Consider the following 9,735-nt stretch of genomic DNA (forward strand, 5'->3'; position numbering starts at 1 on the left):
TTATTACTTTGCTACCTTATAAAAATTTCACTGATGTAGGTCTTGAAATAATTCAAAAACTACCATGTAATTATTGACTAAAGTTTAGTGCTTTAAACCGAATCATTTTGATCCTGTAGCAACATCATGATCCATTACTCCAATATGCATCACAGTATACTATCAGGATTATTGTGTTATGCTACAGAAAAATCTCTCTTCCTGCTGACCCTTTTGTCTATGCACTGATTTTTAAATATTTTGAGGGCCAAAGAGTTTATGGAAAATATCCATGAAATGCTATGGCTGAGGTATTGTGGACTGTCTGGGGATGTTTCAGTAACAGTTTAGAAAATCTTCTAGAGGCACAAGTTCCTACATCACTGTCACTGGGATTTCATACTGATTTTTTTAAGCCTTGAAAGAGAACTCCATTGTCAAGAAATTGAGAGTGAAATGTGATTATTAATTGGGACGCTATATATCCCAGATAGTACTACCTAGATAGTACATTGTTATGATGTAGAGAAATGAAAATGAATCACTTTTGATTAAAAGGGGTCATCTGCCCATCTTGGTCACTGTGAAATGTGGCATTCTTTTTTCTTCTTAAGGAATAATGAGAACACCAAGAAGGCTATTGATTTTTATTAGCCTTCTATTACTCCCCACCAGTAAGAGTATGTTATTGTTACGGTAATACAGAGTGAATTACATAATACAAGGAAATAAATAGATAGGCAGTAGGTGCCCCGGAAAGAGCTAAGCCCTGACAAAATTCTGCAGACCCAGATCTATTTGTCTTAAGTTACTTGAGTTGTGACTCCTCAATACTCTTTGTGTGGGCACAATTTACTCTATTTATCACTCTTTTGTTCACTGAATTGCTGTTAGTCAGCTATTATAAATTATCTACAGTTCAAATATTCCAAATCCTGTCCCCAGGCTATAAGTAATAGCTAGTGGGGCACTCCTGATTTTGAAGAGAGGTGGCACTTGTTGAATAGAGAGCATCTACAGGTTCAGAAAAATCCTTATACAAATGAGAAGCAGCAACATAAGTCATAAGTTTACCTGATTCAAATTATGTCAAACCCTATGAACACCATAACCAGGCAGAATTCCAATCATAACATCAAGCAGTAGAACATCAGGAAAATATTCAACAAAAACAATCACATCACTTATCCGGATGAAGCATGGTAGCATTCAGGATAATCTGCTCCATAACTTTTCCAGGTACAGGGAACCCTAACAGGTCCGTAGTTTCTTGTATCTTCTTTCATACCTTTTTTTTTTTTTTTTTGGGTAGATAACACTCTCTGCCTTCCAGTTACTCCAGTTACCAGGGACTTCCCTAGACTCTGAAGACCTTTGGAAAACTACTTGGAGAGCTCCACTTGTAACACCTGCTAACTCTAGGGTACTTTAGGGTGAAACCTACTAGACACCACAGATTTGTGAACATTCAGATGATGGTCCTATATGATTTCTGTGGCCACAAATATACAATAACTGCTCCTACAATCATAGTCTTCTAACTTCATGCAGCCCAAGATCTACCATTAATATTAAAAATGAAGGCACAAAAGACCTGAAATGCCTTCTCCTGCCCCCTTCCTCCTCTGTACTTGTTAGGTGACCACCTTCTTAAGGTATCAGTCTAATGCTTTTCTTGGGCTTATTTTTACTGCTAACCCTCTCTCCCATTACAACAATTTTTCCAGTGATCACAGCTAAACTAGGGGTCCAGTAACAAATACCCTGCTATCAGTTACTCTTAGGTGATGGTAAGAAGTTCTTTCATTATTGACTAATTTTCCATCAATAGAAAAATTAAGATAAACTTCTAGACTGGGAGCCAGAGACCCCAAGTTCCTCCTCTGATACAGCTATCTAATTGCACTCATAGAATTTGCTTGTCAAAAGGTAAACAGCACAAACACCAACAGTAGTGGTGAAGTACATTGAAGCAATTGTTTTTTAAGACAAGCAAGTATGCTGTATTTATTCTTTGTGAACATTTCACTTTTAATTTATATGAGGATGCTGCTTTGGAATAGAGAGCACGCTACAAACAAATAAAAACACAGCCTTGCCTAGCACCAAACATCTAGACCTGGTGTAAGAATCAGAAAGTTTAACACAATGGAACAGCATTACAGGAGATGTAATGACAAAGGAAATAGCACAACAGAAAAACAGAAAAGTGCTACAAAGAAAAAACACTCACCTGCCTCTGAAGATCTAGGCTTACAAGAAAAACTCCACAAGGGAATGATCTCCAACCTGAGATCCTTCCGCCCTAGCAGTCAGCCCTTAAATGAGGTCTAGGAGAGGTGCAACCAGGCTCCACCACTTCTGATCGCACAGGAGAATTGCCTTCACCTGTGCTCCCTGGGCTGAGCGGGTCTTTTCCCCAGGTGCTCAATCAGTGGTTCAGGATGTGACTCAACAGTTACCATACACCTGGGTTTCTACAAGCTGCTAAGCAGTATCAGTTTTGAAAATCTGTACCCAGATGAGGATAGCTGCTTTTCTCTGTGTTTGAGAAATACTTGAATAGCAAGGAATGGAATTTAAGGTATTTCCAAGACTGGCTCCCGTCTCTTTTCTCAAAATAAATACAATTGGTGAATTTGAGGTAATGGCCTCAGTCAAGTCTTTCTAGAATTGAATGCTCTCATGGGCTCCTGGTGGTTGACACTTGGGTCCTTCCATGATGTCTTCTTAACCTCAGGCATATTTGTTCTCACACTCATGTTTGGATTCATTATTGTGTTTGTAGAGGTGGGGAAAACTAAAAGGAAAGAAATGCATGCTTTTTTTTCTTCCATCTGTTCTGAGGAATCCACTTAATAAGATTCCATTTGTTTTCTTATGCTAAATCTTGAAGAATCTAGAAATTCAGTTGCAAACACAACTGCCTGAAAGACACCATTGCAGCTTCAAACTGAGGGCTGCAAAAATAATTTAAAATACCCAAAATATATTGCGTGTTATTGTGCTCCTTGTATCTGTTATAGTTTCCACGGGCAAAAATAGGAAGCATTACTTTCAGGGAAATTTATGTTCATTTCTAATATGTTATGCTCCTCTTTTTTCTTCTCCTATTGAACAGTGACAATTCTGTTTATGTAACATCTGTTTTATTTTTTTTAACCATAACATTTAAGGGCTAGTAGAAATAAAAACAAACAAAACCAACAAACATAAATGAAACTGAAAGCATTTTAGCAAGTGCTCATATTGGTAGCAGGAGATGTAACCAGGAGAAGTCACTAGGCCAGCTGTTGCATTGCCTCCTACGCTACTAACCCTAACCAGGTCAGGACCAAATAACTGCACATATACACCAATATGATGGACAGCAAAATGGCATTTATTACACATGAGCCCTAGCTTACATACCTTATGTGCCTCGTCTACGCCCCTAAAGCATGTGCCACACATCAATCGTAGAGCTTGGGAGGTCCTGCCACATCACATCCTGTGGGGGGGGTCCTTCAGTCACCTACAACAGCCAGCAATCTGATCAAGCATTGCTATTTTATTCCACTGAAATTTCAATCTGTCTGCACAGGCAAAGGCTTGAAAACTGAACATCCTCTCTGGCATTCCTGCCCCCTGCTCACATGGACACACGTGGAAGCCGTGCCTGCTGCTCTGCAGGCCTGGTGGGCTGAAAGAGAAGGTAAGCATGAGTTGTGCTGCAATTTGTAGCAGCTTATCTCAGTAAATGCAGTTGTGCATCTGCTAAAACTTTTTCCCCACTTCCTGATTATTTACCCTATTTTGGAAAGCGACATTCACTTGCAGTCATATCTTGCTAGGATGTTCATACATTCATAACTGCAACTCCATTGGGGCACAACAACATTACAGATTTAACCCAGACACTTTATTGGCCATCTGACACATTGCCATTACTTTTAATTAATTTATCACACCAGACAGGTGGTTTCATTTATTTCTTTATTTATTTTGCTGGAAGGATGAACTAAGGATCATCACAGAAACAGACGTGGCTGTAACGTAAGAGTGTTTTGATGTGTGACAAGAACATCTAAGCAGACTGCTCTCAGATGTAGCAAATGTGTCTGGCATTCATCCTGAATCTCTTTCTTCAAATGAGAGGTTATCATGGAACTCTTCAGAGGATGATACTCCTCAGTTACTTACCCACTACACTGTTAGTGTGCCCCACTGAACAGTAGATACAGTTTCTGGAACAAGGGAAATGGGTATATTGTATATTTTGGGTAGTGACAGAGTTTTTAACCTGTAATGTACCCAAAACAAGGAGTGTAATGTCTAGGTGGTAGCATCTAACAAAATTAACCACCATTTTAACTGCTGACTTGCAGCAATTTAAATAAAATTCCACAGCTGTTAGTGTTTACTTAACCACTTTATCTACCAGACACTGAATTTTCACAGGTTGCTATATCATGACACCTACTGGTAGAGATAACCAAAATAAACAGATGCAGCTCTTTCTGAATGATGAAATAGATTCTTCCATTTAAAATGAGATTTTTGTCTCTCATTGAAGTGGCGATTGATGTATGTGCAGACACACATGCAGTCACAATTTCTGTGGCTTAGAAATAGGGTGATGGAAAGGAATGGTGGTGGATCTGACACTACAGTGTTTTCAAAGGGGCAGGTGTGCCTCAGGTTAATGTGTGTCAGGCAAGTCTTTCACATTCAACCTCTGTGCCTTGGACTCCCTTCAAGGCCTTTTTTTTTTTTTTTTTTTTTTTTTAGTTTTAGCTTCATTTGAAGCTATATTTCATTTCTATTTTGCTGTAGTTAAGAGAGCAGAGAAATTGTGTAAAAGAAACCATTCCTGCTTGAAAAGCATAGCTGCTGGTTTACCCCAAGGTTTTGGAAAGCAATAGGTCAGCACTGAGAAGTAGATGCTTTCCACACAGACTGCCATAGGAAAACTTGACTTTCTTTTTAATCGAAGGAGAACAATGGATGAACAGCCCTGAAGACGCCAGAAATGAACTGAAGGTGCTGTGAAGACAAGTGTAGAACTGAGCTTTAAATCCTTTTGTATGGTTATCATCATCAGGTTTGTTTTTCCTTACAGACCTTCTCACTGTATATCACCTATCTTTTTGTTGGAGCAAAAAGATTTCCATGAAGTCTTAACATGCAGGCAGTGCTGAGTTAACTTCAAATGCCGTATTTTACCACACCACTTCATCAACAGGTGCAGAATTTTCCCAAATATTTCTAAAGCAAGGAAATTCTTAGTGTATTCACAAAAATAAAGAATCTTTCCATTTCTCAGCACTAACTCCATTGGACTTTGATCCTTAAAACCATTTCATTCTAACTCAGACCAACACTCCTATTTCTGTTACTACCTTGAAAACCATCTGCTTCACTGATGTGTCTTGTTTCATTACTGAATAGAATTTCCCTATTTGACAGCACTCTGGCAGCAGTTTTATTCCTCAGGATATGGTTTACCAGTGAGCTATTATCTGTGTCTATTCAAGCTTTTGAGATCTGGTCTAGGTTTTCTCCTCTTATTAAATTACCGTAGCAATGTCAGTTATCAAATCGTCATCCCTGTTAAGTCCCTCCACTGTGCATAAATCCATTTTCACACTGCACAAGGCAGAATCAAGCAGCTTTTCCAGCAGTTTACTAGGGGTATGTCTGGCCAGTGCTTCAGCAGCATAAATCATCTTATGTCAGATGTAAATGGGAGCTTAGGTGCAGGTATAGGGAGAGGAGAAAAGGGTAGCAAGGATGCCATTTGTTGCTCGTTACGTTATCTTTCTCCTAGCAATTAGGAGCATAGTAAAAGAGACATTTTCCTATAGTAGTTTCCAAAGCCATAACTCAGATAGCATGGCTTCCCAGCTAGAGAGGTGCCTTTGCTTTAGCCATTTTTGAGAACTCCAATTTAAAATGTCAGAATATTTTTTTACCATGCAACCACCCATTTAAAAGCTGTGATCACACTTTGGCTGCTTTCAGTTGGATTTCACCTATAGCACTTTCTCAGTGATTGTTTTTGTATTAGCTGGAGAGGTTTCTAAGCAGATGATACACAACCATTTTGAAGGAAGGAAAGTGCTGATCTAAGTTATGTATTTGGGTCCCTTTTTACTGCTGCCAGATTGCAGGGGACAAAAGAAAAAAATAAAAAACCTTTTTTTCATTACATTTGCTTTGGATGTTACTTTCATCACCAAATTACCTCTCACCTGAGATAAGACAGTATTAGGATGCTTCTTGTTAGTTGATACTCCCATGATATCTTTACCTGATGTATTTGCTATGCATTACACCCAGCAGATGCTGGGCTAGAAAATTTGTCTAGTAGATTCTTGCAAAGTCTTTTTCTGTTAATTTACACCAGAGAAAACATGCTTTCCTTGAAAAAAAAAAAAAAAAAAGCTTAATTGGGTAATTACAGCTGCAAGTCATTTCCACTGTCATCTTTCCTGCTGGGTAAAGTCACATGCTTGCCTAGTCACACACACAAGGTGCTTAAAAGGGAGCTCCTCTCCAAGAATCATAGAATTGCAGGGGCTGGAAAGGACCTTTAGAGATCGTTGAGTCCATCTCCCTGCACAAGCATGTACCCTAGAGCAGGTTGCACAGGTAGGCATCCACCTGGCTCTTGACTGTCTCCACAACCTCTCTGGGCATCCTGATCCAGTGCTCCACCACCCTTCCTGCAAAGAAGTTCTTTCACTTGTTTTTATGTAACTTGTTAAATTCAAGTTAAGCCATTACTCTTTATCCTGTTGCTACGCAGCATTGAGAAGATCCTGGCCTCATCCATTTGCCTCCCACCTCCCTTTAGATATTTATAAATGTTAATCAGATCCCCCCTCATTCTTCTTTTCCCAGGCTGCACAGACCCTGGTTTCTCAGTCTTTCCTCATACAGAAGATGCTCCGGGCAGTTTATCATCTTTGTGGCCCACAGCGGGACTTCTAGAAGATTCCATTTTTGAACTGCAGAGCAGGTTTTCAGCTCTTTTGTGGCTATGGAGACACTCCCAGTGCCATGACCTCAAGTTGTAGGGTTCACAAGCTCAGAGGATTGCTGCACATTCAGGGCAAGCAAATATGAGGTGAATCATCCACATGCCCACGCGTTGGTTGTGCATTCCTGGATGTGTCACATCCCCATGTCTGAGCCCAAAAATAGGCTGCCACTTTGAATGTACCAGATGTCCTCTGAGCAAAGCACTTCTGAGGGCCTAGGACGTGGGCATAGATCTTCTTATTAACAGTCACTACTGAAAAAAAGAAATTAGCTTCATTTACACATCCATAGTTAGATCTACATAAAGGCTGTGTGCTGTACTTGTGTTTCATTCACTAATCCTCCCTTTTCTTGACAGCGTTTTCCCTGCATTAAGGCGATGACTTGCAGATCCATCTGGTGGCTGCTCCCCTTGTCCCCATTCCTAGAGGTATGGGCAAGGAAAGGGCCTCCAGGAGGCCCAGCTCACAGTCCCCTGCTCTGCCAGGCCCGTGCCTCCTGTGAAAAATCAACCAATTTTTTACCTCTGCTCAGGCAATCCAAATCTGAAGCTTATCCCAAGCACACAAAATCTGGCGTTTCTTTTCTTTATGTGCCACTGTGTGTGCAAGAGGAAAGAGTATGGATCAACAGCTGCCTTTAGTCAACACAGTCAATCGGCTTAAGAATGTAATCATCTAAAAAAAGGAAGGGAGGCTAAACTGCTGTCACTTGCTGCTAATAAAAGTTCCAGCATTAAGCATCAGCAGGAGACCAGCTTTGTTCTCTCTGAGGGAGCGCCAGGCTCATGGTGTGCCTGATGCTGCACAGCTCAGTGCGCTAAAGAAGGGCTTTCACAAAGCGGCAGACTTGGAGGAGATGTTGATCAATGTTCTGTTTACACTGCCATTAGCCTGAATGCCCATGCCAGCTCAACCAATGCTACAGCCTGAATAAAGCTTTCCTTTCTCTGCCATCTTATTCTGCATTGTTAGGCACAATCCAGCGCTTTTGTTTCTCAGGCTTGAGTATTTTTTCTTCTTCTTTCTTTTTTTTTAAACAGCATCTGGTTGAGTTTGGCACAGTAATTACTGTTGTGTCATAAATTCAGCATAATGGCTGTGCTGCAGGACTGAGCAGACAGGCTGGAGGCAGCAAGAGGTAACAAGCCCCTACTGAAACAAAGGGAACTCTGATAAATAGTAATATTAGCCAGGAAAATCATTTAAAAATATTTGCAACAAAGTACAGGATCAGTTACCTGACAGTTACCACATGTTAACATACTCTTCCCTTTCAATACATTATTCCTCATAATCTTCTAGAATCATAGAATCACCAAGGTTGGAAAATACCTCCAAGATCATCCAGTCCAGCCATCCACCTACCACCAGTATTTCCCCACTAAACCATGTCCCTTAGTATGACATCTACATGTTTCTTGAACACCTCCAGGGACAATGACTCATTTATTTGATCTTATTTTGGTTCACGGGTCTGGGGAGGGCTTAGTTGGATTTAACTCTCATAGAGCAACCACTAGGAAGGATACTAGAGTAACATATACATATAGAACAGCTGAACATTAATTCCTTAATCCAGTCAATGTGCCTAAGGACCAATGTGGAAAATCAACTGCCTTCCAAGAATCCAGCACATGCTTTGGGTCTTGGCATCCTATCTGAGACCCTTCAGGAGGACAGCCAGCAATGGTTATGCCCATTCAGGGATTCAGACCACTTAATCTAGACACTGAATGATTACCTCCAAGGTACTTCTTTCCTAAGTGTTGCTCATATTCTGAGATGAAGCAGGAAAACCAAGGTTAGGGCAGCCAAGCCACAGCAAAAGTTCAGTATCTAACTGCAAGACATGAGAAACTAAAGAAATCACACCAATGTCAAATTCTTCTGATTAAAACAAGAGCTCTGGTTGGGCTACTGGCTACTGCTGTTCAGATAAGCTCTTTCTAGGAGGAATCCCACATGTAATGAGTTTTCTACATATTTTATAAACTAGGTTAATAGGATAATAATGCTATAGATCTATATTATGGAAGTGCAGATTACATGGAAGCACTTGAATTAGGAAAAAAAGTGGCTGTTCCTATTCAGAAAGTAAAAAATTATTTTGGCATCTCAGTGTACAAAGTAAGACTCATAGACATCATCATTTTGAATTTATTCTCTTTTTTGTTTTCAGCATTGTCAATAACCCGGGAGCTCAAGATGACAGTTTTTTAAGATTTAGTTAAACATCTGTTTCTGTGTTCCTCTGAACCAAGTCCTGCACTCTCCATTCAGCGCACACAGCACTTGGGACTATTAAAAGCATTTAACAGCAAGCATTTAATGTGAATCAGCATTAAGTGTATCCAAGACGCTGAGATCAGCCCTAGAAAGAAAGCTAAAATTGTGGCATTTCAGATAATGTCGGATGGTGATAGCGGGTGAACATTGACTTTAATTGTAACTCACTGCAGTCTGCTACCCTGCATGGAGAGAAATTATTGTCTGTGCACATCAGAAACCACAGCATGCCTCAGACACCCAGAGGGGCACTGCAAGAGCAGCAGCCAACAGCTCCTCCTCTGAGTTATTTCTGCTCACTCACCTCTGGCCAGGTTGACATGCCCAAGGAGAAGGGCAGCAACACCATGCTGGAGTTCATCCCATAAGAGATGTATAGAAGTGCTGATTGGAAAGGACAACAGTGTGGCAGCTTCCTGTGAGAGGTCTTGGTTTTCCTCAC

This window comes from Lagopus muta, chromosome 3 (assembly GCF_023343835.1).
Source record: "Lagopus muta isolate bLagMut1 chromosome 3, bLagMut1 primary, whole genome shotgun sequence".
NCBI classification, from domain to species: Eukaryota; Metazoa; Chordata; class Aves; order Galliformes; family Phasianidae; genus Lagopus; species Lagopus muta.